This window comes from Spermophilus citellus (assembly GCF_964194105.1).
Source record: "Spermophilus citellus genome assembly, chromosome: 12".
Lineage (NCBI taxonomy): Eukaryota > Metazoa > Chordata > Mammalia > Rodentia > Sciuridae > Spermophilus > Spermophilus citellus.
The window spans coordinates 10343792-10371635 of record NC_138198.1 but is presented as its reverse complement, the minus strand read 5'-3'; the positions used below and the strand labels follow the sequence as shown (position 1 = coordinate 10371635).

The 27844-nt window shown below is 53.0% G+C and overlaps 1 long non-coding RNA gene across 1 annotated transcript in view; it reads left to right on the top strand.

Moving 5' to 3' along the window:
• Positions 1–10574: 10574 nt before the first annotated feature.
• The window catches only part of LOC308631537, a 34168-nt gene continuing 16898 nt past the window's right edge, over positions 10575–27844 (top strand). Inside the window, exon 1 of the long non-coding RNA XR_014018245.1 lies at positions 10575–12483. This is a non-coding gene — a long non-coding RNA (uncharacterized lncRNA). The remainder of the gene's footprint in view (positions 12484–27844) is intronic.

Genomic DNA, 27844 nt, shown 5'->3' with positions numbered 1-27844 from the left:
TTGGTTTTTACATCGCAATTCCATATGACATTTTTTAAAGCTTCCCTTGTTTTAAAAATTTTGGAAAATAAAATTTATAGTATTATTTTTCTGATTATACTTGTCAGTATGAACTTTATTTGCTTTGCTGCAGGCTAACCTATTATGATGGCCATTTTTATTCTCTACATTTCCAAATTTAAGACCAGACTTAATCACAGACCATTCCCATCTTAAAATGGTTCAATTTAGGATTTTTTTTTTATTTTTTATGATGGTGCAAAAAACAATCCACATTCAGTAGAAACCAAGCTTCAAGTTGTGTTGATTGAGCAATACTGCAGTTAGGACACTCTGTCAATATGCCCACCTGTAGGTTAATATGAGTTTTCCAAGCATGTTTAAGAAAGGCTAGCCTAAGCTATGAAACTCCCTGGGTGTATTAAACACTGTTTTGGTTTATGATATTTTTTCAAGTGATGATGGGATTAGGCATGTGTAGGATGTGCAGCCCATTATAATCAAGCAGAATCCTGGTGTGGATACGAAGCTTTTCTGGTACTAACAGATAATAACACCAAACTAATAGTCTTGGATTTCAGGATTCCCTCTTCTAGTTAAAAATCAAGATTGCCTTTTTCTGCAGATGTCTTCTGGGTTAGCTAAATGTCCCCTCAGTGTCATAAAGAAATGAAAGAAACTCACTTTATATTGTTTCAGTTTCCCTAGTAACTTCTATGCGAAGTGTGCACCTCTGAATTTCTTACATGTCTCTAAAGGAAGCTCTAATGAGTCTTCTTGTAAAGAGAAAATATGAATACCACCCCTGCTACATCTTTTAACTCTGGATTTTCTTTATTTTTTGGTTGTGTGGAACAGACATACACCTGGACTGAAAACTAGAAACATCAAAAGAAGTCTCATAATGGCTGATTAATATGTTTTTTCTTCTTTCATAACGTTGTTAGAAAACATCTGGTCCTATGGGACCAGAGTGGACCCTCTGCCCACCTACCAGCATCCTCACGTCCTTGGGCTCCCACTGCCAGGGCCCTGGGTGCCTCCAGCTGCCTGCAAAGCCTGAACTCCCCCCAGAGTTCTGGCGCCTCCTCCTCATGCTCACCAACCCTGGTGGCTTCAGTGCCCTTCCCAGCAACCCAACAGCGTTGTCTTCTCAGTGAGGTCTCTCCCACTGTCCCAGCACTACATCAAACCTGTTCCTGCTGGGACCTCCCGACTTCCCCAATGACACTGTGGTAGTCACTCCACCCTTCTAGTAGAGGAAATGCCTCCTGCAGAATGCACGGGTGAGCCGAACACTCCGGGTCATCGAAGGTCACCCCTGGGGCAGCAACTGCCAACAGGCCAGGACTAGGCCACTGCTGCCAGCCCCGTGGAACCCTAGCAGAGGAGCCATGTCCCTCCAGAACTGGCCCTGAAAGACACCGGAGGGTGCAGTGGGAGGTGACCAAGCCCGAAGGCCAGACTGCTCTTCCTCCAGTGTAGCTTGGCCTTTAAAATGCCCCCGAGAAAGAAGCTAGGCCTGTGAGCTGGGGACCGTCGCTGGAAACCGCTGTGCTGGGGCCCCAAACCCGAACCGGGGACGCACCACCCCCAAGCAGGTGAGAGAATCTGTTCCTCCAAAGCAGGTTTATTGTTTTGGAGGAAAAGAGAGCGCGGACTAGGTGCTGCCCTGGCGGTACCCAGAGCGAACCCCAGGAGCTGGCGAGGCCCAGGTCCCTGCGAGCAGGAAGCAGGCCTGGCCCTGCCGCTGTGAGCCTCGCGGCTGCTCCTCCGAGGTCAGCGGGAAAGGGCAGCGGGAAACAGCCCCGGGGGTCCTCCCGTGGAGCTGGACGGCTCCGCGCTCCGCAGGCGGCCGGGGAGCCAGGCGGAGTCTGCGCTGCGCAGCGACTGGCGCCAACTGGGGGATCAGTGTGCCCAAAGCCAGGGATGGTGGCGTCGTCGCACGGGTGGGGGCCTTAGAGTTAGGGCTGGCGACCGGCGGGAGCGGATGTGGACCCGGCTGGCGGTGTGGACCCCTGGCGGTGGGGCCACCCTGCGCAGACAGCACTCAGGCCCGCGGGGCAGAGTCGAGTCGGCGGGCCTTGGGAGGCCAGGGTGGCCCGCCTCTGCCCTCCCCGCCCTGGACGCCGGGTGCGCGCGGCGGCGGCCCGGGGTCTGGCCGACTGCCCGCTGGAAGCCAGCCTCAACCTGATGGGAGCGCCACCACCTGAAGGGCACGCGGAGCTGGGGGCGGAGGCGCCAGCAAGGTCGGCGGGATGGCAGCCCCGCCTGCAGACCGAGGTGCTGGCGAGAGGAGAGGGGACACCAGCGGGTGCCCGCACAGGGTCACCTGCGTCCTGGGCCGCTGCGGGAAAGCGGCCACCCTAAAGAAACGCCCTGCGGCTGCCCGGAGGCCCCCCACATTTAAGACTGGCCTTGAAGCTGCCAGCCCTGTCTTTCTTCTCCTCCCAGCAGAGCCGGCAGGTTCCCCAGCCTACGATCCAGGCCTGCAGAGAATTTCTCCAAAATACTTCCCGAACTCCAACCCCAGGGCCCTGTTCCCGCCCTCCACCTATAGACTTCCCCTGGGTCCTAGTCCTTACCCTCCTTCCTCTCCACTGGGCTTCCCCAGGCGCTTGGAAAGACACTCAGGGACCTGGCTGGTGCAAACCTGGCGTTTTCTCTGTTCCAAAGGCCAAGGGAGTCGTCTGGGAAACAAAGACTAGAGACATGGCGCACATTTATTGAGCACTTACTAGGTGTCATTTAACACTTCGAGTGGATTTTCCCTTTTAATCTGTCCAACAGCCCTTTGGGGCAGGTATTATTATCTCTGTTCTGTGGAGGTAGAAACTGAGGCAGCCTGGGAGCAGAGGCAATCCAGTTCCACTTCAAGTCTGTTTCTCCGCCATTGCAGTGTGCTTGTGCAGGAAGTCAGGAGTCCTAACGGGTGGCAAGACCCACAGCCCTAGCCATGCCCTAGGGCCTGATGGCAGCTAGTAGTGTCTGTTAACAGATCCAGCAGGTGGATGTCAGGTTCAGTTTGATCTGGAATGTGTCACAGCCTGCCTGTAGAGGATTAGTGGTCTGAGTTCCTTGGGGTGGGTGAGCAGCTCAGTGTCCACCTTTGACCCCTCAACCCTGGACATCCTCCTTCAGTGTTCTGGGTTGGCAGCATCCTGAGACACCCCAAGGTCCTCTCATTCCCTCTCCTCCCTCCCCCAAAGACACAAGCTCAGTAGACACACACACACACACACACACACACACACACACCTGCCCTCCCCTTTTCCTGCCAAGCACCAGCCTGCATGTGGATGAGGCCTTGTGTGGGTTCCACTAATGCCCTTTGTCCTAGGAGGGGAGGGCGCACCCACCTTTAATGAGTGGCTGGGAAATCAGGGACCAAGGGCAGTCCCCCTTCCAGTGCCTAGAAGTGACACCACAGGGTCCCTGGCCCCCTGTTCCTGCCCAAGAATTAGCGAGGATCACACAAGCACATGAACACACACTCACTCCCCTCCCCTGGCTGGTCTCAGGCGCGGCTTGATGCAGCAGCTCAGTGGACATCAATCACCCAAACCCAGTGTCTCCAACTGACTCAGTTCTGCTCTCCATCAAAAACTGGCTTTGTTTCTTTGTAGTGAAACCTTTGAAATCCTCTCTTCTAGTTTTTGGAAATATATAGTAGAGCACTGTTAACTGGAGTTGCCCTCCTGTATAGTAGATTGAGATGGGAATTTGGGGATACAGAAAGAGAGAGACTGGGTTTCAAAAGAGAAGCACCCATCAGCTGTTGGAATGGAGGAATGCCCCCAAGAACCTTGGAAATGCAAAACAAGCTTGAGTAACCCAGTCCATGGCCTTAACCCACACCCTTGACCCACGTCTTTGACCCATGCCCTTGGCCCATGCCCTTGCCTGCCAAAAAGTAATATGAGTAATTTTCAAATGTTGTAAACAACCTGCGTGGAATTTTGTAACTCCACCCTGGCTACACCTCTATTTCAGCTCCTAACTACTGCCACTCTTTAAATATAACACCCCAGACCAGGAGGTCGCTGTCTCACCCTCTGGAGAAGGTCTGCATTGCATTCTCCCTTAAACACGTGTCCTTGCTTTACCCCATAGGCATCTCCCTTGACATTGCCCACATTCTCCCTTGACTGTGTATCTACTTTCCTAAGTAAACCTCTGTCCATTCCTCTGACGAACATGTGTTGAAATTCTTTTCCATCACATAAGCCAAGGACCCCCTGGTCCTGAGTCAAGCTTCCCCTTCTCTCCAGGAACTCCCCTGGACCCTTCTCCAGGGACACATTCTCTGTGACAGGACCACCAGCACTTCCTCCTGTTAACTTCGTCACTACTGACCAACTTCTTGCTGTCCCCACCGCTGTGACCCCAGTTCTATTCTCAGTGTCTATAAGGTCAGCTTCATAGCTTGGAGATCACATGGTATTTGCATTTCTGTGCCTGGCTTCTTTCACATCATATAATGTCCTATAGGTTTATCCATCTTGTCACAAATGATAAATGTCTCCGATGATGGACATACTAATTACCCTGATTTGATTGTTACACAGTTTATACATGCATCAACATGTCACATTGTAGCCCATAAATTTGTATGATCCATGTGTCATGTTCTTTAAAAAAAAAAAAAAAAAAAAAAACATCTGCTTTGTTCTCTACTTGCATAAGTGCCAAAATGGCTGCGGAAGCTCCAGCTCACTTGCTTCCAACATCGAGTCCTACGGGAAGGAAGCAGGCAGACCTGTGTGCTAACTCCATGGCTGGCAAGAGGAGCCCCCTCTGAGTTCCATGGCCTGAAGGGGTGCAGAGGTGGAGCTGAGGTGAATTCTAGGAGCAGCGTGAATGGATACTGAGCAGCCCCAACACCAAAAGCCCACCATGGTCTAATGCCGCCTGTTATTTTCCTGCATAAAATTCCTCAAGTCACATTTTCCCAATTAAAATTTTGTCAAGGTGACTTGATCCTCCTGTGGATACAAGTTTAAATCCTTGTTGAGCTTTCTCTTTGTTGGCATTGCTGTTTCCACCAGTTATGTTCAATCAGAATTTAGTTTTAAAACTGGTCACTTGGACACATCTCAGCTGGCCAGGAACTGTGGGCAACGCAGGAAGCCAGTGCTGGTGAGGTGCCTGCAGGGAGATGGAGATGTCTAGTCTGAAGACAAGCCACTGTCCTTAGTTTAACAGAGACTTCAAACAGCTGTTAGAATGGCTATGGCAGGACAGACCTCGAGGTGCCCACTGGTAGCAGCCCTGCCCCCAGAGAGCCCAGAGCAGCACCTGGCTCAGACACACCAGGCCACACCACACACCTCACACAGGGTACCACACACCCTCTCCATGTGCACACACAGGACACTCCACTCATGCACACACACACCACATGGCCCGTGCCACATGCATGCACACACACACACCCACACACGCACAGACACATGCACACCATGCTTTTGCTCTAGACATTCAGTGGCCAACATCAGCTCCTTCTAGTCTCAGAGACAAAGATTCTTCTATAGGGACGTGTTAAAGAAGATCTGCAAGGAGACAGGTGAGAGGAAGAGAGGCAGGAGGGGCCAGAGGGAGGCACGTCCATCCTGAAAGGCAGCCATCCCTGGTGAAGAGCCTCCAGGGCCACCAGGGCAGGAGGATATGGGTGGTGCCTGACACCCAGGGACTGCAAGTGATTTTGCCCTGACTCCCAGGGACAGGGGTGTGAAGACCCAGCTCCCTGGTGCAGGCCAGGCTAATCCAGGGCGCAGCTACCACTGTGCAGGGGCAGCAAGATCAGGCCGAGCCTCAGCTGCCTGGCCCTGCCCCCACCTGGCCCTGCCCCTGCCTGGCCCTGCCCCACTCCCTCCAGCCTCCCCAGGTAGCTCCTGGGGCCTACTCAGACCCTTCAGGAAGCAGATCCAAGATGGAGTCAGAGGTGCTGGAGATGTCTCAGGAGCAGCCCAAGAGGGCCTCCGCCATGATACAGGCCTGGCCTGGGTGAAAGAGGAAAGCCAGGGAGGGGGACAGGGAGGAGGAGCAGGGGACTCCAGCAGCCCAGCGTGGGGCCTGGGAACTTCCTCTCCCTGCCTCCTGCCCTCCTAAATATGCCCACCGCCAAAACTCCCGTGACCTGGCCTGCTAAACCCTATAAAACCCAGACCCTTGTTGCAGCCCGCTGCCATTTTAGCCTCGAAAATGTGCCCCTCTGATGTAGAGCGTGGCTGGTCCCTGAGGTCTGCCTCCGTTTCCTCTTCCTGTTTGTATTCTTTTGCATGTGCTTTCAGGGCCCAGTGGCCCCCAGAAATGGTGGGCCCTTTGCCACCACCCTGCTCAGCCAAGGGCCGGGGCTCCCCTGGGAGAAGGTGGCGTGGACCTCTGCCCTGCTTGGGGAGGTTACTAAAGACAGAGCTGAGCAGTGCCCCTGGAGGGCCGCCACAGGGACAAATATCCAGAGCCTCCGCGACTCCGGCTGCTCCTTCTCGGAATTCTTCCTAGGCTCACCTTCATCTGTGGCCTGCATGTCAGGACCTCCCCACCCCCACCTTTTCCTGGCTTTCTGGTCTCTCCCTCCATCTCATCCACACTGTGACTTCAGTCACCGTCCTGCTCCACGTGAGTCTTCGGGTGGCTGCAGAGTCAGCGGCAGCAGGTGCAGTTTTGCAGATGAACTTGGGTCTGAACCTTCCCCTGCCTGCCATCCTCAGTTTCCTGAGCACAGGGTACTTCCCTGCCTCTGGTCTTCAAGAATGAAGTCCTCCTTTCACAGCTGATCAGGGTCGTGTGCTTCAAGGTCCCTTAAAACTAAAACTTTTTTTTTAAAGAGAGAGAGAGAGAATTTTTTAATATTTATTTTTTAGTTTTCGGTGGACACAACATCTTTGTTGGTATGTGGTGCTGAGGATCGAACCCGGGCCGCACACATGCCACGTGAGCACGCTACCGCTTGGGCCACATCCCCAGCCCCTTAAAATTAAAACTTGAAGCTGCTCTCTTATAGCACTGGCCAGGCTGCTATTCCTCAAGATCATCTATTTTCAAAGTTTCCTGTTTTCCAGAAAAAAACACCCCAAATCCCTATGATTGCACTAAAAACAGCCCCCAGACAATTCCCCCCAGATCCCCTCATTCACACACTGCTTTGCCTGGACATTTTCAGAGCTGTGTGCCTTGGAACCTAGTGCCCTTGAAATATGACCTTAAGCTTCAAGGGAAAAAGTCTCAGCTCTCAGGAGCACCCCTCCCCTGGAAGGCTACAATTTGTTCCCTCATATTAAAGGCCTGAGAAGTACGGGCTGTACTCATGGGTTTCCCAACTAAGCCGCAGCCCCCCCTCCCCCAGGGTCATCATGCCACTGAATGAGAATAGTCAGTGGTCAACAATCAGGGTAATGGGCCCCAGTTAAGGTCCAGTTAAATGTAAAGACCACACCTGAGGCCAGCTGGTAGGAACAAGAATCCCCTGCCCCCCAATAGACCCTTTCCCAAAAGACGCTCCCTGAAGCTCAGCTGGGGGATAGTCCAGCCAACCCCTTTGTCCCAGAGCAGCTAGAAAATGGGAAGTGGTGAAGCCAGGTTTAAAGGTAGGTACTTCCTGTAGTCAGGTGAAGGGGTCTGACATCAGTAGATATGGAGAATGGAGTTCAGGAAACCAGAACAACACCTGGGGAAATTGAAATGCTAATGTCCCCAAGGCTGGGACCCATCCTAGAGAACTGTTAATGAAGTAGCTCCCAGCAAACAAGGAGGTGCTAATCAAACCACCCCAGGCCCTTCCTGCCCAGATTACCCCAGTGACCAGTCATGAACTGGCCGCCCTAAGGACAGAGGCGATTTTCTGTAGGTATATTATGGTCCGATAGAGTTCAGAGAGGGTATCAAGAAGGACACTCACTAAGTGGGTATCAGGGGAATCTTATTGGAATTCCCCTGGCAAAAGCACCCAAAGGGTTCTTGTGGGTTTCAGAATCTGTAGAAATGGGGCAGTACCAAGTTGTCTTGGCTCATTTCAAACGCGTTTGACTCTTCCATTTCTCAAAGCTTCTGCATCATGACTTATGTATTTGTGTGAACGCCAGAGCCACTCTATACGAAGTCTGCGTGCTGCTTTGTATTTTCTAGGTTTGATAACACTCTAACCTGGAGGCCACAGGCCAGGCAGGGCCTGTCCCTCCCACAGTAGCAGATCCTGCAGTTGCAAAAGCCTAGCCTTGGAGCTCCCTTTCCTATGCAGACTAACCAAGCCACCTCCCTCAGGCTGCCTGCTGCACCTCCAAGAGGCCACACTCCTCTACCCTAATCACCAGGTCCAGGATCACAGGGGACCACAGCCTAGGACAATTAGAACCAGAATTATTCAAGCCGTCCAACCCTGAGCCTGGTGAGCTGCCTCATCAGTCCCTTGCAGCGAAGCCACAATAAAGCTTTTGTTGATGTCCCACCCCATCTTGTGCCTCCTGACAGACCCTGGATTCCTGAGTATGAATTCTGCTCCTCCCCCATCCCTGTGTCCCCTGTCTGTGCCTGTGGGCCTTACCTGTCCCCTGTGTCTGTGGGCCTTACCTGTCCCCTGTGTCTGTGGGCCTTACCTGTCCCCTGTGTCTGTGTGCCTTTCCTGTCCCCTGTATCTGTGGGCCTTTCCTGTCCCCTGTATCTGTGGGCCTTACCTGTCCCCTGTATCTGTGGGCCTTACCTGTCCCCTGTGTCTGTGTGCCTTACCTGTCCCCTGTATCTGTGGGCCTTTCCTGTCCCCTGTGCCTGTGGGCCTTACCTGTCCCCTGTGCCTGTGTTCCTTACCTGTCCCCTGTATCTGTGGGCCTTTCCTGTTCCCTGTATCTGTGGGCCTTACCTGTCCCCTGTATCTGTGGGCCTTTCCTGTCCCCTGTATCTGTGGGCCTTACCTGTCCCCTGTATCTGTGGGCCTTACCTGTCCCCTGTATCTGTGGGCCTTTCCTGTCCCCTGTGTCTGTGTTCCTTACCTGTCCCCTGTATCTGTGGGCCTTTCCTGTCCCCTGTGCCTGTGGGCCTTTCCTGTCCCCTGTGCCTGTGGGCTTTTCCTCCCCAATCAGAACAAACCCCTGGCACATTTTAAAGCACATTTACTTATTTCACAATTTTTAAGGTGCCCACTACCTTTCAGCCATTGTTTAACTACCAGAGAAGGAGCAGTGAACACGCAGTGTCCCTGAGCGTCTCGAGGGCAGAAGGACAAAGAACAGGTAGAGATGGGAGTTTCGTGATCTGAGTCAAGTAGGCCAAGTGGGTAGATTTTTGTTTTGTTTTTTTTTTTTAAAGAGAGAGAGAATTTTTTTTAATATTTATTTTTTAGTTTTTGGCAGACACAACGTCTTTGTTGGTATGTGGTGCTGAGGATTGAACCCGGGCCGCACGCATGCCAGGTGAGCCACATCCCCAGCCCCAAAGTGGGTAGTTTTGTTTTGTTGACAGGTTTGGGTCTTTTGGGTCTGATTTTTTTTTTCATTTTAGGAAAAATGATCAGGGAAGGTCACTGTAAGGAGGTGACCCTGAGCCAAGGCCTGCATTGTTCCTTCTACACCCAGGGCACCCAGAAGGTCTATGCTGGTGTCTGGAAATATTCAAAGCAAACAGAAAGTTGTATCTTTTGCTCCTGCCCAGCCTGAACGAGCTCTTTCCTAGCAAGCACAGGAGGGCTTGGGTCCAGGAGAGAAGACTCTCCCAGCATCAGCATCTGCTGCTCCAATCGGTGGCTTTCCAAATGCCGTAAGGCTGAGGCGCCCCAAGCACGGGGTCCTGCGGGTAGGCTGGCTGCTCACCAGAAGCCACGGGGCAGGGTCCAGACCAGCGTACACATGTGCTTACACACTGTCTGGCTTACACACAGGGAGCCAGGCAGAGCTGCACCTCCTCTGCGTCCCATCACCTCCAGGGACCCACTGCCTCCTGCATCTTCAGAGTCCCGCCAACCCGGCCCTGGTCACTGCACTCATGACCCCATTGCCCCAAGCCTGGTCTGCAGGCCCTTCGCCTGGGCTCATCCCAGAGGGGCAAGCTGGCCACCTTGAGTCCACATTGCCAGCAGGCAGATATTTAATGATCCAACTAATTTTGGAAAACATTAGAATAAAATAATCATAGGGGAATTTAAATCCCAGGCCCTGAACCATGCTCCCTTCTCCACAGGGAAGCTGGCACCCCCAGCCCTGCGACCAACACCCACGTCCCTTCCTTCATTCAAGGAAGGCTAGGGACCCTGATCTGAAAAGCTACCCCAGCCTCCCCTGGAAACCTCCAGGTATGGACAGAGCCCTTCATGTGGGCAGCTGGGGCCCAGGTCGCTGAGCTTGGGGCCTGGCCCAGCTCCCTGTCCACAGCCATTGATCTCCCTGGGGGGGGTTTGCTTGGGTATTTACATAAGTGCTACTTTGATAGTCGCCCTGGCAGAGACTTGTTGTCTATCATGAATGTCCTGCTCCAAACTAGGAACAGCCAAGAGGACCTCTCATACCTTGAGACAGTTTAAATGTCAAGTAGCGACAGCTTTCCAAGAGCCAGGGAGCTGCAGAGCCACAGGGAGAGGAGAGGGGAGCCTCTGTGGGTCTCGAATGTAATGCTGGTCATCTCTGAAATGCTACTATCCTCCCCCAAAACAGCATAACGGCCTGTGAAAAGGTCCAATTCTCCTGTCTCCAAGCTGGCTTCAAAATGTCGGCAGTGAATCTTTACATGTGAATCTTCCTATATAGAAAATAGGCCACAGGGAGGAACTTCCCTGACTGTTCCCCTACCTCTCTGCCCCGTCCTGAAGGAGCCCACCACCAAAACTCCTCTTCCTACGACCTGGCCCTGCCTGCCCAAAGTAACTAACTCCCTCCATGACCTGGCTAAGTTAAGGCCCTGTGAACCCAGATCCTCATGGTGGCCGCCGGCCATTTTCTCCCTGAAGATGTGCCCTTCTGGTGCTGAGTAAAGCATCGCTTCAGGTCTGCCTCTATTTTCCTTTTTGTATTCTCTTTCACGTGCTTTTGCTGTGCATCAAGTATTTTCTGTTTCCCACTTAATCAGATAGCCTGCAGAGGCAGGACCCCACTTCCGGTGGACTAAGAACCAGGCCTCAGGGTTGGCATTCTCATTTGCAGCCCATGTGCCTGGGCCCTCTTTGGATCAATGAAAGCCTTAGTGGAAAGCACTTAATCCTAAACAGTAGTTTATTGGCTCATCCTCCAAATTATAATCTCCATTTGCTTGTGTAAACCCAGCAATCACCAATCATAAGCATGAACCACAAAAACCTGCTTCAAGTAGGATTTAGGCTCAGTTTTCATTTTGGGTCTGACATATTGTACCTGATCACAGTGTAAGGGACCGGCGAAGCGTCGGAGGAAGAGACCACCAAGAGACCACTCATGCAATTGGCAGAAGGGGATTTATTGATCCAGCATGCTGGGGCTCCGTGCCCACTCAAGGAGAGAGAGAGCAGCCCAGAGCCCCGAGCAGGGGTTGAGCAGTGCTTAAGTACACTTTTTGGGGAGGGCGGGGACTTTACACACATCACAGTCTCCTTTAACAAATCACCATACACCGCGGGAAAATCGAACAATAATTCTTAGACTTGATTAGTACATTCATTGGCGGGAACAGGGCGGGCGGGGGTGATTGGTCACTCCTAAGCGGGGTACACATTCAAACTGATTGGTTTGGGCCTCGAACGCCTACGTGCCAGGCTACACAGGGTCCTAGGTTATTAAACAACCAGAGGGTCAGGGGGAATATTTACTGGGCAGTTCCGGGCCTTGTCCTTACAGCTACAGGAATTTCAGGTTTTGGGTGTAGCGGAGGAATTTAACAATACCTGGCCCTTCACTTTTTAACTCAAGCCTTGCAGCTTAGAAACTTTACAAAGCCCGGTCTTTTACACTTTAACTTCAATTTCTTTTACTCTTACAACAGGAAACCATAAATAATTCCTAAGTTGGGTGTACATCTAATAAAGATGTTTTCATTGTTTGCAAAATAAAACTCAAATCAAGGAGGGCCACCAGGAAAGTAGGTGTCCAGACAGGGAGAGCTGGGCCTTGGTACTCACTGCAACTTCTTGCATCTATCACCAGGTAAAAGAAGATGCCCTGTCTGTCTGCAGTTTCACTTGGGAGATTTTTTTTAGAAACATTTAGTTAGAGGTTTAGGTATAGCCTATTTTAGTTTGAACCTAGATGCTTGGCGCAGACTCTAGGCCTGCCTAGTCATCAGCCATCTCATCCGCGGGGAGGGAAAGGGAACCAGGGTGAGGAGCCATGGGGCAGAACTTTGGGAAACCGCTGGGCCTATGGGAAACCTATTAGAAATTTGTCCTGATAACTGTTGTTCTGGTTTGGATGTGAGGCGTCTCCCAAAAGCTCATGTGTAAGATAATGCAAGAAAATTCAGAGAAGAAATGACTGGGATAAAAGAGCCTTAAGCCAATCAGTGGATCGTTCACCTGATGAGATTAAATGAGTGGTGAGTGAATGTAGGTGGGGTGTGGCTGAGGAAGGTGGGGCGTTGGGGCATGAGTTTAGATATGTATTTGTGTTTGGCAAGTAGATCTCTCTCTCTCTCTCTCTCTCTCCTCTCTGATCATGTGAGCTGCTTCTCTCTGCCACACTCTTCTGCCATAATGTTCAGCCTCATCTTGAGGAACGGTGTTGAACTTCTACAGACTGAGACCTCTGAAACTGTGAGCCCCTAAATAAACCTTTATAATTGTTCTAGTTGGGTCCTTTAGTCACAGTGGTGAAAAAACTGACAAAAACAGAAATCAGTACTGGGAGTTGGGGCTGTAGTTGTGATGAACCTGACTGTGTGATTCATGTTTTTTGGAGCATTTTGGAATTGATGGGAGGAATTTTGAGATGTTTAGCAGTTCAAGCTGGAAATGCTTTAGATTGTTGTAAATTGAGCTTAATGGTTGATTCTGTTAGAAGCTCAGACCAGAATGTCAGTAGGACTGTGGACAGTGAAGACAGAGCTCAAGAGGGTTCAGAGAAGGAGGTCTCTATTGGAATTTTGAATAGAGGCCATTGGTGTTATGTTCTGGCTAAGAAGTTGTCTGCATTTTGTCTGTGTCCTGAGACGTTCTATGAGGCTGATTTTTAAAGTGATGGACTCTTAATCTGGTGGAAAAAAATACTTAGGCAGCATAGCGTTCAGGAGGTGGCATGGATATTGCTGGCAGCTTTTAGCCAAGTTTATTGTGATATTCAGGAGCAGAAAGCAGAGCAGAAAGATTTCAAAAACTTGGGCTTAAAAGATGGGAATAAAACTGGGCCTAAAGAAATTGTAGTTGTTAAAGACTTTACTGCCACTAAGGAAATGCTAAAGACTTTGCCCAGAGACAATAAGAAAGATGGCTTGAGGGGCATCTCTGGAGCTCGGAAGACTACACCCATCTCAGGCTCAAAGGAGTAAAAGTGAAAATTCTCTTGAGACCAGTGGGGGATCCTTCTTGCACAAGGAGGCCTAGGAAGTGTTTTCAGCATTCTCAGTTACCCAGACACTCGGAGGCTGCTTCAGCCAGGGAGGCTTGGCTGTGTTCAAGATGGTGGCAACCTTGGTGTCAACCATGTGGTGCTGGTTCTGTAGGAATGCAGGTTGCTGGAATTAGGGGGCCATAGAGGCTTCTAACAAGATTTCAGAAGAAGGCCTTCGAGCCCAGGCAAAGTGCAGCAGGATCAGAGGCACTCCCTGAGATGTCAAAGTGTGGAAGTGCGAGGAAGAAGCCGAAGCTGCAGTGGAGACCCCCAAGATTAAGGAATGCCAATAATGTGGGACAGTGTCCTAGGAAAGCTGCAGGAATCAAGCAGAGACAGGCCCACAGAAAGGCCATTTGGGCTGCAATCAACAAGGTCACAGAGGCAGAGCTATAGAAGCTCATTGAACAGAACATCACAATGCCATGTGCCCCAGAAGCCAGACGTGGAGTCACAGGAATTGTTTGTCCAGCTGGATTTCAGTCTTGCTTTGGTTCTATCTATAAGGTCATTACTTAGAAAGATGGAAGGCTTCCTGTTCTGGCTTGAGTGACCTCTGAGTGGAAAGACACCCTCTGCCAGCACAGGATACACAGCCAGGGCCTGGTGTGGACGGAGTGGCATCATCTGGCCTTGGGCCTGTGGTTAAGGTACACAGGATTCCGCGTGGAAGCAGCACTGATGGGCAGATGGGCCAGAAGTGCACTGGGCTAGAGGTTCAGTTGAGGCACATCATGGTGGGTTAGTGGGGTGCCTCCTGGGGGTTATTGGACCACAGGCAGATTATTTCATTTGCATTTTAAAACTCAGTGAAAGATTGGAGCATCCTGAGTCCACCCGTGACTGGGGAGCCGGCAGGGACTTGAGCCAGTACCAAGGTAAGCAATGGGGGAGAAGGAGTGGAGAGGGCGAGAAGGATGGGAAGTGGTATCCAGAACAATCCAGCCTGAATTAAAGGAGAGAAGGAAGACAGAGGAAGGTAGGGCCGAGGACAGCTCACCACACAGGTTCCTCTGGAAGGGCAGATGGTGTCCCTGAAGTCAGAAACAAAGTGTCCACAGGCGGAGGGGGGGGGTGGCTGCAGGGGGGACACTTTTTCTTAGCTGTGCCACCAAGAAACAGCAGCACAGACCACCTGGGGTGGTAGAGATGTGCAGAAACAGAAAAAGCCCAGCCAGGCTGGGAGAACACATGGGCATGGACACATGGCCTGTCTATGGGGTCATTCTCCACCCTCTGGGGCTCAGCTGCCCACATGCAGGAGGAGAGACAGCGGGTGAGGGCTGGGTGCAGGACCAAGGCTTCGGGCCCACTCTGGCTGCTGTCCTGTGGGCAGGAAGCAGAGAGATTGCTGTCGTGAGAGGAGAAGAAGGAAGTGAACTGCGGTGGTTTTAAAACATGCCCCCAAGTTCTTTGCCACTCTTCTCTTCAAAGGTGGAGTCTCAGTCCCCTCACTTTGATTCTGAGCTGGACCTAGCAACTGGCCTCTAAGGCATGTGGAAATAACAGTGTGTGACTGCAATTCTAGGTCACAAAAGACTTTGAGTCATCCTCCTGGCTCCTCTTTCTCACTGCCCTTGTTCCAGGGAGGCTGCAGCCATGTTGGAAGGATGCTCAAGGGGTTCCCACAGAAGCTTTGGCTCCCCACAGAGGCCACTGCTTCCCACCAGCAGCCACAGAGGGGGACATCTTGAAAGCAGAACCTCCAGCCCCAGGGCCCTCAGATGACAGTAGTCTGGGCTGACATCTCCAGGGCAGCCTCCTGAGAGGCCCTGGGCCACAGACACCGTGGGAGATAGGAGGTGTTGTGGCTTTATTAAGCTGCTAAGGCGTGGGGAAATGTGTCATGAGCCACAGACAGCTCTTACACCCCATGTGGTGTAGAAGAGGGGAGCATGGGGGGAAGCTGGGGGGAGTGGGGGAGGCGTCTTGGCAGAGGTTGAGGGGGCAGGAAGGTGAAGCGATTGGGACCAAGAGAAGAAGAGAATGAGGTGGGATTAGAGGAAATGGAGGTGTCACAATGCAGAGGTCTCCTGAAGTCCAAAGACCCATGGCGTGGTGTGGAGGGAGCAGCCGAGGCAGAGAGAGGGTGGTGGAGTGCGTTTGAGAGCACACTTCTGGGTAGACATGGTCCAGGTGTGGCTGAGGCTTGGGGAAGGTGAAGGCCAGTGGGGCCATGGCTGCTGGACAGTGATACCAGAGCGGGAGGGGTGGGGGTCAGCCGGGGAGAAAGACCGCCCTCTGGTGCCAAAGGCCCCAGTAGTGGGGGCAGTTGGGGCCAGAAGAGGGCAGGTGGCAAGTGCGGCCTCTCTGGGTGGCTTGAGCCTTCAAAAACGGGAGAGGCCTAGCAGCCTTTAGACAGCCAGGGGGACTCAGCACACAGGCCCTCCCCAACCAGTCTCTGGTGCCAGGGCTGCAGGGCAGCAGGCCGCAGAGAGGTGGCAAAAGGTGGCACTGGCACGTAGCTGGCACTAGGACCATGATGAGGACCATCTAGAGGAGAATCAGACAGCAAGGGAGAAAGACCCAGAGGGCAGTGGGCCTCCTGCCTGCCTCCGTTGGGCGGGTTCTCCTGAGCCTCCCGCACACCCGGGCTTTCCTGGGGACACACTTCAGCTGTGCTGTTCCCTCTCCTGGGCAGGGTCCTGTCTCCCTCCTGCCCTGTTGCCTGCCCTGTACCCCACAGTGGTTCCTTATTCCTTAGGTGCCTCCGGGCTCTGAGCTCACCCAGCCAGGCGGGCTTCCTGCCTTGTCACCACCCCCTTCTCTGGGTCTTCTACAGTCCAGGCTGCTGGGGACTCTGTTGCTAAGATCCCTTGGAGTCCCTGCCCCCTGGGTCCACTTGTCTGCTGGTCTGTGCTCACTTAGTGAGTCCTACCCAGGAGGCCCTGTGGTTCCTGAAGGGAACCCGTCTGAACCAGACTGGGGTAGAGACCAGAGCTCTTCACCGAGCACTGGCCCCCGCTCGGGCTCTGGGCTGTCACCCTGAAATCCCAGGCTTTGTCTCTCAGGAGCTAAACTCACTAAGGCTCTGCATCCGGGCTGACCCTCCAGGTCAGAAGCCTTAGAAAGGACAGAGTGACTCTCAGGTGGCCCCTCACTCCTTCCTGCCTCTCGCCTATGCATGCATAGTCCCTGGCCACACCTCTTGGGGAAGAGACGCCAGTGACATCTGCAGAGATGCAGACCTTGTGACCCGACAAACCAGAAAGAAACACCTTCTGCAAAACACCCGAGAAGTGCAGAGCCGGGCTGGCAGTGCCTTGGACCCCAGCTTTGTCCCCCTGCTTTTGCAGTGGTTGAATGTTGAAACAAGTCGACTCGAAGCTGTATAATAAATGAATTCCAGCTTGGGTCTTGGCAGGATTTGTTTTGCTTGAGGGAAGTTGTTTATGCTAGCGGGTCCCCCCTCTGCATAGTTCCATCTATATTAAACAGAGTCTTGTCCATCATCTGGATGCTGCTGTAAACAAGATAATCTTTGTCTACCAGGAACGAGCCCGATGCCAATAACTTTAAATAAACACAAGCACCAGTTTTGTATTTACGTTGTCTGAGGTAACCGTGGCCAGAGTTGTTAATGGCGCCTGGGCCCCTCCCTGGCTAAGGTAGTGTCGGCTTTCCTGCTGACCTTGTTTGTAGAGAACTCGCTCTGGGAAAAGGTCTCATACCTAGCAGATGAGTGCTACCCCAGGGCCGCATTCTTTTGTATGGTTTTGGCATTTTAAAATTCCATTTAGATATCACGACCTCTTTTGGTGCTGGCTAGAGCAGGGCATGGGTCAGGGCAGACCTTGGGCACATAAAGTAAGATCATGAACTTGAGCTATTAATGCCTCCAGAGCTAAGACTCTAGGTGCGAGTGGGCTCCACGGAGTCCATATCCACAGGGCCGTGACTCAGCTCCAGGGAAGGAGCCCTGCACTGAGATGCATTCCAGGAGGAAAACAAATGGAATTCTGCAAAAGTCCAGGTGTTTGTCAGCTCCAAACCAAGCAGCCACAAAACCTACCACTCTTCATAGAGTGATAAGTTATCTATGTGGAGGAGTGAAGAGAAAAGCCCCCCCCTTTTTTCCCCTAGCTAATTTTCCTCACAAAGAAAGCAAGAGTTAGGAAGTGTGTGAGATTCACCCTCCCATCCCTATTCAGAAACACGCAGAAAGTGTCTTTTGGGGTCACAACTACCTGGTTGGTATTCCAGGTTTCAAACACAAGACACCAGCAGTTCCAACCAGCTCAACGGCTGCTGGTGGAATATCATTCAGCTGAGGGAGGGGTGTGGGGGCTGGGAGGAGGGTCTGAATGGTCCATGAAGAGGGTCACGATGGGACAAGGTCTTCGTAGACCCTTATAGGAGACTCTTAGGGGTCTGAAAGTGTCTCAGGTCTGATGTGTGAATCCTCCAACTAAGCTGGGCAGAAAGTAGTTTCCCAATCAAAGAGGAAAACACAAACAACAACAGCAAAACTACTTTAGAAATGGGGACTTTGTGGCTTTGTGGGCTAATTTCATGCAAATAAAATGAGCCCTGAGACCAGCTATGAGATGGGTAGCAGCAAAGGGCAGCAACGAAGACGGCAAGCCTGGAGCCACACTGCGTGGGGACCAGCTTGGCTCCGCCTGTCTCTGCTTGGGTGACCTCAGGCGAGTGACTTATCCACCTGTGACTCGGTTTTCTGCTAGGAGGATGCATGGTACAGTCATGTGCTGGTGAAGGACAGGGCTACATCCTAGGAGGTGGAATTAGGTGATTTCACCACGGTGCGGGGATCCCAGGGTGCACCAGCCTTGGCATGTGGGTCAGCCACGTGACCTGGCCTCTCCACGCAGCCAAGAGCCATCAAGGCTGCTGAGCCGGCAGCAGAGCCTGCAGGAGCTTTAGAAACCGCAGCGAAGCAGATCTGTTTCCATCAGCATCTCCATGGACATGAGCCATGTGCCGCGCCATGTTGTGGCTGCGAGGTCCCCAGACAGGAGGAATTTCTGCTTTTATGATCTACGGAACCAAGCTTTCTATGCAGCCTGCCCTTGGATGAAGTGTCATCATGTGATGCGTGACTGTCCTCAGCTCAGGTGGCACTGGGAGGCCTGGATTCACCCAGTGTGCTGGTGCAGGGCGTTTGTGTGCTTCCTCGATGGGCCTTTTCCACCTGGCACGTGTGCACTCCGACAGATTCTCTGACACACTCACCTGATAGAATCGCTCGAATGGCGGCAGAGAACAGAATCCACTCCTGCTCCTTTGAGTTTGGCTTAAGCAAAATGTCTTAGAGAACTGGTGAGAGGGCGGGAAAACCAACTCTTACTTCCACTTTCACACACGATTTCCAAAGCCACCATGTCAAAGCAAGCCACCAAAGGAGCTGCTGCCTCTTCTGTACCCAAGAAACGGCCAGTACTGCTGCAGGCTCCAGAGATCACTCAAGCTCATGACTTTCTGCCCCCACTAGCGGGAGGCCTGATGCGGCCAGTCCATCCTCCAAAGCTGCCCGAGTGCCCCTGAGTGTGAACTCACACTCACAGGCAGAAGCTCGGCCTTCAGAGTCTGGAGAAGCCGAGTGTCCTAGCCTCTGCCCAACTGGGACGAGAGCCAGAGGAAGGCAGGTCAACCCCAGGCAGCATGGACCAGGTGGTCACGTCCAAGGACAGGCAGAACGGACCCAGCCCCAGGTGTCCCCTTCTCTCCCTGCACTCCCTGTCCTCAGGTTCCTCAGGCATCTGTGGCCATGGCTGAATCCACTGTCCTTCTAAAGCTGTCTTCTTTTACATCGTAGAGAGTACAGAAGTTTCCAGAAACTTATTCAGAGAAGGAAAATGGAGTATAGGAGCAGACACAAAGCTAGACATCCAGATCCGTTAAAGGTAAACATATATGTACATATAACACATATATTCTTTAATGGACCGTATATATGAGATTGATATATGTGATTTAAAAATACATTTTAAAAATAAATACACAAATATGTTAAAAAAAAAAATCCAAAGGTCTTCTGTTGTTCCCTGAACTGTTGTCTACGTTTGTAGTTTGGACTCTTTGGGGCCTCAGTATGGTATGAAATCATATTATTTTTGTTGGTTAAGAGGAAACCTCAGAAGGGAATGCGACAAAATCCCACCAGGGTTTATTTCTGGGCAGTGAGGACAAGAGTGACTATTTTCTTTTCTTTCTGTTTCTTTGCAGCCCCATCAATATCCTTGTACTAATTTTATCTATAAAAGAGCAATTCATGTGATTTTTGACTCAGCCAAAAACTGACACATGCTTTCTCTTCCTTACCCCCTTCTCCATCATTTGCTGATGTTTTGAAAACCTTCCCAGTAGGTTGATTGTTACCTGTGGAACTAATAGACCACTGGGCGTTTCAAAGTAGAAAATCATACAACTTTTAAACCAAATTGGTGTGCTTGCCAATGACTCTCTCTCTCTCTCTCTCTCTCCCCCCCCCCCCCGCCGGATTTGTGGCACTGGGGATCTAACCCAGAGGTGCTCTACCATTGAACTACCAGCCCTTTTTGTTTGTTTAGTTTTGAGGCAGGGCCTCCCTAAGTTGCCCAGGCTGGCCTTGAACTTGCGATGTTCCGTGTTAGCCTCGGAGTCACTGGGATCTCAGGTGAGTGCCACCGCTCTGGGCTTTGTCTCATCTCAACAGCGAATGCATCTGTCACCATCTTCAAAATGAAGAGCAGATGAGAAGCCATACTAAAACCGTTTCTGATGTCACTTGTGTCACTAAAATCGATAGCACAGTCCTGTGGCTTTGTCTCACTGTGGGGAAGGCCAGGCACATGTGCTGGGGGTGCCCTCAGGATAAGAAGAACGCAGACACTGGTCAGCACCGACACTCTCACCTGTCATAACTTCTAAAAATGTTATTCCCTTCTCTGACGCCCTCCAGAACGTCTTCCAGAAACCTGGAAAGGGAATGTGTCTCTGGGCCTGGGATACAGTCTGGATCTGGAACAGCCTCCAAAAACTCAGGTGTTGGGAGTGGGGTCTCCAGGTGGTGGCACTATTGGGAGGTGGTGGACATGTTAGGAGTTGGGTCGGCTTGGAGGAAATAGGTCCCCGGGGACATGCTGTTGAAGGGGATATTGGGACTCTGGTGTCTCTCTCTCTCTCTCTCTCTCTCTCTCTCTCTCTCTCTCTCTCTCTCTCTTTCTCTCTCTCTCTCTCTCTCATTCTCCTCCTCCTTTCCTCACTCCTTCCTGGTTGACAGGAGGTGAGCAGCTTTGCCGCACCTTACCTTTCTGCCATGATGCTCTGCCTCACCAGGGGCTCAACCATGAATGGTGAGCGAACACCTCTGAAACCACGAGCCAAAATAAACCTTTCTTCCTTTAAGTTGATTTTCTCAGGTATTTTTGTCACAGTGACGGAGAAGCGACTAACGAACACCAACACGTATTTGTTGACATTTTGCAAAGGGGGATGTTCCTTCCTCACCATCCTGCAAGAGCAAGATCCCCATCTCTGTTTCCTATTTGGAGAAGCTACAATTTTCCCATTGCTGCTGGGAGGCCTTTGGAGGAGGGTTGGCCTGGGTATGGCCCCACGGGGCCATTTGAGAGACTGAGTCTCAGGAAGGCACTTGGATGCCCTGGGTCCTGCTCCACACTCACCCTGAGCCCTGCAGGAGCCTGCCCAGGAGTCGGAGGGGCCAGACAGAGCAGTGCCTATGGACGAGGGGGCAGGAGGTTGCACACCTTTTCTGCAAGGGAGGGAAGGCAGTGACTCAAGAGCAGTTCCTGGATTAAGGAAAGGGACAGGAGTTATCGTGTGTAGTGACACCATTGTGAGAGGTGGGAGGTGGCTCTGTCAACCCAGGAAGGGATGGAGGGAAGCGCCTGGTGTGTGGTGGCCACTCCATGGGAACCTTCCAGATGGGCCTGGTTCCATTTTGTGGCTCCTGCTGTAGCCTCGGGGAGTCGGGGTGAATGATCTCACAACTATGAGGTAGCTTCCAGAAAACTCTGGAAAACTCAGGAGCTAGAACTGATCCTCCCAACCGTCTGCATTGCTTGAGATGGAGAGTCCCGGACCCTGTTGAGGCCTTCCAGAGCCACGTGGGCTCTTGGTTCCAAACCAAACCAGAACTTGTGAGCTTCCAACTTTTTATTTGTCAGCAAAATCATCTCATTTCAAAAAATATGGGTGTGAGAAGAAAGAAGGTCACAGCAAGTCTTCTCTGCAGGCAGGATTCCAGCGGCACCCGGGAAGAGAAAGCAAGAAGCCTCAGGAAGTGACCGGTCCCAGCTCCTGGGGGGGCAGAAGCATATGGCAAAGGGAACGGGGACCATGAAACATCACGAGTTTGCCAACAGCTGTGCTGGTCAGCTTTCGTGGCAGACGCCCAGGAGCGTCAGCTTATCAGGCTCACAGTTTTAGCAAATGCAGCCCATGGTCACTTGGCCTTGTGGTTTGGGGCGGGCGAAGCACAGTCCATCAAGACAGAAGCAAGTGGTAGAGGGGACCTGAAAGAAAGAGAGGAAGAGACCAGCCTCCTGTCCCCTCCAAGGGCAGGTCCCCAGGGACAGACCCACCTCCCAAGTTCTCCACCTCTCAATAGCGCCACAAGCCAGTGACTGAGTCCTTGGCATCTGGGCCTTTGAGGTCATTTGAGGTCCACACCATAACATCAGGGCGATGCTGATGTCTCTCTGGGCCTTGGATTTGGAGAATGATATAGTTTGAATCTTGAATGGCCCCCAAAGGTTTGTCCCCAAGGTGTGAGTACTGCAGGAGTTGGCACCAGCCGGAGGGCTTTATGTCACTGGGAGTGTGCGTTCAAAGGGGACCGTGGGGCCCCAGCCCCTTTCTGGCTCTCATTCTTGCCTCCTGGCTGTGAGGGAAGGGGTTTTACTCCACCATGGTGTGCTGCCCTGCCTCAGACCCAGGGAACTGAGCCTGCCGATCACAGAGCAGAACCTCCCAGACTGGGAGGCAAGAGAAACCTTTTTCCTTTATAAGTTTATTATCTCAAGTATGTGTTATAGTTACAGAAAGCTGATGATGAACACAGGGCAAATATTCCTTTAATAAGGAGCTTCGGCATCTAAACAGGGGCTGCAGGGGTGGGGGCTGTGCTCCAAGCCACTCTGCCCCAGTCTGCCCCTCCCCCACCCCACATGTTACCATCCCCAAGTTCATTGTATCTCCGAGCCGCCGTAAATATTTCTTGACTGCCTCATTCTGCCTGCATAGCTCGAAGCTTATATTGAAATAAAAGTTCAAAAGGAAAAAAAGAAAGAGAACTTAACATCTTCCCAGCTTCCCACAGAGCCCCAGTCGGATGCTGTTTGGTCTGTTTGAAGTCTGCAGTGGGCCCCGGGTGAGGGCAAGAGGAGAATAAATCATTTTGCCCCCAGGGCTGCTAAAAGAAGCGTGCTCCCAGTCGTCTGGTCCCTGTGCAGCCCCACATGTCCCCTGGGTCCAGCCACGACTCACTGGATATAAACACATGCAGTTGGCTGACCGGGGAGCAGGGGACGGGCCAGACCAGCCTTGCTCCCGGGGGACTCTGTCTCCTGGCCTTTCCTCAGAGGTGGTTTCAGCAGTGCCCCTTGGCTGCAGCTTCTCCTCTCAAGGGCTGTGTTGAGGTGGCCCTGGCTTTTGTGGGCTCCCTTTAGTTCAGGGCACACACTGCAGTGATCCATGTTTTCATCGGCTCCTGGCTAACAAAGGGCCCCCTGAGCCCAGGAAGCCCCCCGCCCAGGCCGATTATGGGCTTCCTGGGGTCAGTCATGGCTGGATTGTCAGAGTGAGGGACAGTAGTGGTGAGGGTGTGCGTGTGCGTGTGTGTGTGTGTGTGTGTGTGAGTGTGAGAGAGAGAGAGAGAGAGACAGAGGAGGGAGGGGGGAGGAGGGGCTGGCGGTGGAGTCCAGAACTCTCTGTGTGTGGTCCGGGCTGGTCCTGTTTCATGAACTCCCGCTTCATTCCTGGCTCTGGTTAAACTTCAGCGTCACTGAATGAGTCCCTTATCCACTTTCCAAAACACTGAAGAGGTTTGAAAGGGCTCCGTGGGCAGACGGTTACTATCAGCAAAAGCAAACAAGCCGGGGCCTTTGGCTAAGCATTTTTTCATATTTAAACCTCATGCCCTTCAGCTGTTCGAGAAGAGCGGGGCCCACCGGGGAGGGAGGGCGGGCGGCAGGGCCTGGGGGCTGCGACGTCCTTCAGGTGGGTCTACTGTCCCTTGGCGGGGCCGTCCCTGGGCAGCCAGGCTTCTTACTGACTCCAGAGCTGTGTGGTCTCCGAGACTGGGAGCCCCTGGGGACAGTCTGGGTGGCAAGTCACTGTGGAGGCCACTCACGGCCTTTGAGAACCAGACGTGGTTAAAGTCGAACTTACTGTTTCCCACTCTTCAAAACCCCAAAGCCAGGCTCCCCCGCGGGGAAGGAGGCTCTGGTGGCAGTGTGACCACCACGCCCGGCAGGAAGCTGCGGGTCCGGAGCCAGGAGCAGGTACAGCAAATATTATCCTGAGGTCCCCGCCAGGCCCAGCCCAGGCCCAGCACCGGGGGGACCAGGGTCTGTAAAAGAGGCTGGCTGAGCCTGTGAGAGGCCACAGGGAGCCTTCCCTGCCTGGACAGGATGGCACCAGACACCGTCCCACCAGCTGGAAGTGGCTTTCTAGTTTATGGAGCAAGACGGGCCTGTAAACGCAACCGCTCTCCTCGGCCAGGATGAAGCCCAGGGAGGCCTCTGGACCCCCACAAGCCAGCCGGAGCCCAGCCAGGCCTCCCGGGCCAGATCCCCCGGTGCCACCCGGGGGTCTGAATGGGCTCCCTGTCTGCAGGGCAAACAAGGCCCCTGGGCGGGGCACTCAGGCTCCAGCTGGCGCAGAGCAGGCCGCAGTTTACCAGGGACACGGGGGGGGGGGGGGGGGGGGGGGGGGGGGGGACAGGGGCTTTCCCATTAGAGCAAGCCTGCCAGAGAGCTGGCCGGGGAGTCCACTCTGCTCCGGTTACAGATGCGCCCATCCAGGGCCCACGCCAGGAGGAGGAGGCCCACAGGGCCTTGCTGATGTAACTGGCTGCCTGTGCCCCTGTCAGAGCCACCCCTGCCACCCCCGGCTGCCCCCAGGTCCCCTCCTCTGGGGCATTCTGCCAAGTCTGTCAGTGCCCTGTGCTCCTGGACAAGGTTCCTATCTGGAAAACGAAGGTGTGAAGACCCTGCAGCCAGGGCTCCTGGGTCAGACTAGGGCCAGCTGAGGTAGTGCCCGGCTGGGTAACTCCTCAGGACGGGACCGTCACCCCATGATTCAGACTTTGGAGCACTTTGCGCAGGTCCCACAGCTTTGGCAGCCCAGGGCTGAAGGGCTGCAGGAGGCTGAGGTCAGGGACAGTGGTGTGTGCTGGGGTAAGTGGCAGGCGCCTGCCATCTTCCAGCTGCAGACATCTCCTCTGTCAGTGTCCTCCAACCAGCCCTCGAGGGACAGCTGCCCCTCGGGTCCATCGGGGGTCAGTGTCCACAGTCCTGCCCCCCAACCCAAACCTGAGGATCAAATGGTACAGATTTGCAAAGAACCCACCCACATCTTCCCACAGACTTCAGATCATCTCTAAATTAACTCTAATGCTTGATACAATGTAGATGCTACATCAACAGCCGTCACACTACATTCTTTAGGGAACAATGACAGGAAAATAGTCTATACTTGATCAATACAGACGCAGTTTTCCCCCCAAATATTTTCCAACCATGTTTGGAGCAATCTGTGGATGCAGAACCCTCAAAGGACAGACTGTACTGCCAAATGGCCTCCCACGGCACTCGCAGCCCTGCCCACAGCCATCTCTGAGGTCCCTCCCCTCCAAACCCTTGTGGCCTCAGCCCCGGCCTAGCCTCTAAGATCTATCTTCAACACACTCAGAGTGGAGCTTAGAGCTGCAGTCCGGGGGATCCTAAATATAATACAGATATGGGGGTCATCCCTTGGGAGGAGACAGACAAAGGCAAGGAGGACCCACTTCACCTCCATCCCTTTGCCCTTAAACGAGTCACCTCATATGTCAAGAGGGACAGTCTTGAGATTGCATTGCTTGGACAGCCCTGGTGGGCCAGAAGGTAGACCCATTGGGTCTGTGGGAAACTGTGGGGGGCTTAGATACCTGTGTCCCCCAAGCTGCCCCAACTTGGAGAAAAAGAAGTGTTCTGTACCCAGTAGGAGCTCAGTAAATGCTTGCTGAGCTCATTTAACTTATTCCAGAAGACAGAAAAAAGAGGACAAAAGTGAGTGGGAGGAAGAGGGTTTCACATTCAGATTTTCAGAGAAGGGACCCAGGCGCTGGCCACTAGGATAGGAAGGTGCTGGCCTGGGGCAGGCGGCTCAGCGCCCACGCTGCACCCTCCAGCTGCTATCTGGCAGCTCTGGCGCCTGCGTCTTCAGGCTCCCACGGGGCACCTCCTGCGCGCTCTGGGGCTTCTGTTTCCAGGTGCCACTTCCACTTGGGACCAAGTCCCTTCCTCCGTGTCTCTTTAGCCTTCGGTTCCTGGGCCCTGTATGGCCACGCTCTGCACTGGGGCGGGGGATTGTGCCCTTCCCCCGAATCCATGTGTTGCGACCTTCAACTTCACTGTGATGGTGATGGGGTGGCAGTGCGGGGCGGGCTCTGGGTGGTGATTGGGTGGTGAGGATGGGGCCCTCCTGGTGGAATTAGTGCCCTTGTAAGAAAACATTGGAGAGACACACTTGCTCTCTCCCCACCCGTCACACGAGGGAGTGGCAAGAAGCCGTCTTTGAATCCAAAAGTGTACCTTCACCAGACCCCCGATCTGCTGACACCTTGAACTTGGATGCCCCAGCCACCAGGATCATGAGATATTGTTTACCAAGCTACCAGTCGTGCTATTTGTCATAACAGCCTGACCTGACTCAGACAGACCATCAGTGGGAAACTGTCCCACAGAATGCCACACAGCTGCTCTAAAGAACAGGCCAGATGGCTTTGCACTGATTTGAAATGATCTCTAATATGTAGTAAGTAAAATCAGAAAGGGCCAGAGTATGGAAATATTCCTTGGGTGTGGACTTAAAGTACATCGTCTTAGAGGGTAAGGAGTGAATTGGGGGCTGGGGGTGTGGCTCAGGGTAGAGCGCTGGCCTAGCACATCCAGGCCCTGGCCTCCACCCCCACTAGTGCCAAATCAACAAATGGAGAGAATGCTTTCTGCAGTACACAGGCAGCCCTTAAAATCTCTCCTGGGCAGGGGCCTGGGGAGCTTCACAGTTTGATTTTTAAAAGACTGCAAACTCTACGTACTTGGCCCTTTTGGTCTAAATGAGAAGAACTCCAAGGGAGGTTAGCTGCAGGGGTGCTGTTCTGAGCAGGAAGGCGGAGAGGGAGGAGAGGCCCTCCTCATCCAGGAGGTTTGTGACAGAGGCAGGTTGGGCTGCAGCTGCTTCTGATTACCCTGCTGTCCTCAGATGAGTGGAATGTAAACCACATACCAATTACGAGGATCCCAACAAGGAAACTCCCTCTTCCGTCTGTCTATCCACCCCCTTGTCCGCCCACCCACCCACCCACGTCTGTGGTGTCTCCCGAGGGCAGGGAAAGGGAGGAGGAAGTGACCCTGCTCCAACCACACGCCTGGGGGTGGCTCTTCTTTCTCCCCCAGAGCAGCTTCCATGGAGGGAGAATCAGACGCAGGGAAGCCACTTGCTCACGTGTCACCAACTGTGGCCGCCACCAGAGGCAGCCCTGTTCCTGGCGCTCAGCAGGAAGGGCCTCTGGAGGCTGCGAGGCTCCAACAGGTGGGACAGCCCAGAGGAGGTCCCCTCTGCAGAGAGCGCAGGAAGTGCTGGTTCCTGTTCTTCCAAACTCACTCCCGCCTCTTCCAGCCGCTCTGCCATGAGTACAAGTCACCCAGTTTCCTGAGCGTCCCTGTTCCCAGGCTCTGTTCCATATCAGGAAGAGGTGGCCCGTTTCCTCGAGGGGCCAGGTGTCCCCTTCACTGGGGACCCATCCCATCGACCCTGGGAGAAGGAACTGCAGGTCTCACGTAGCTGAGGGGACCTGGCCCACAAGCCATCCCTGTTGTCCAGCAGCGTCTACTGTGCAGCAGGAAATTGGGATTTTATTCCTGGGTCAGGACTAGCTGGAGGCCCATTTAGGGCTTGTCGATTGTCCTCTTTTGGTCTTTTTCCTGAGCTACCACATGGGGTGGACGGACTGACCAATACACCTTACCTTGGCATGGCGGTTTGGATGTGAGGTGTCCATCAAAAGCTCGTGTGTGAGACAATTCCAGAAGGTTCAGAGGAGAGATGATGGGGTTAGGAGGGGCTGACCCAGTCAGTGCATTAACCCCGTGGGATGAACCGAGGGGTGACTACAGGTGGGT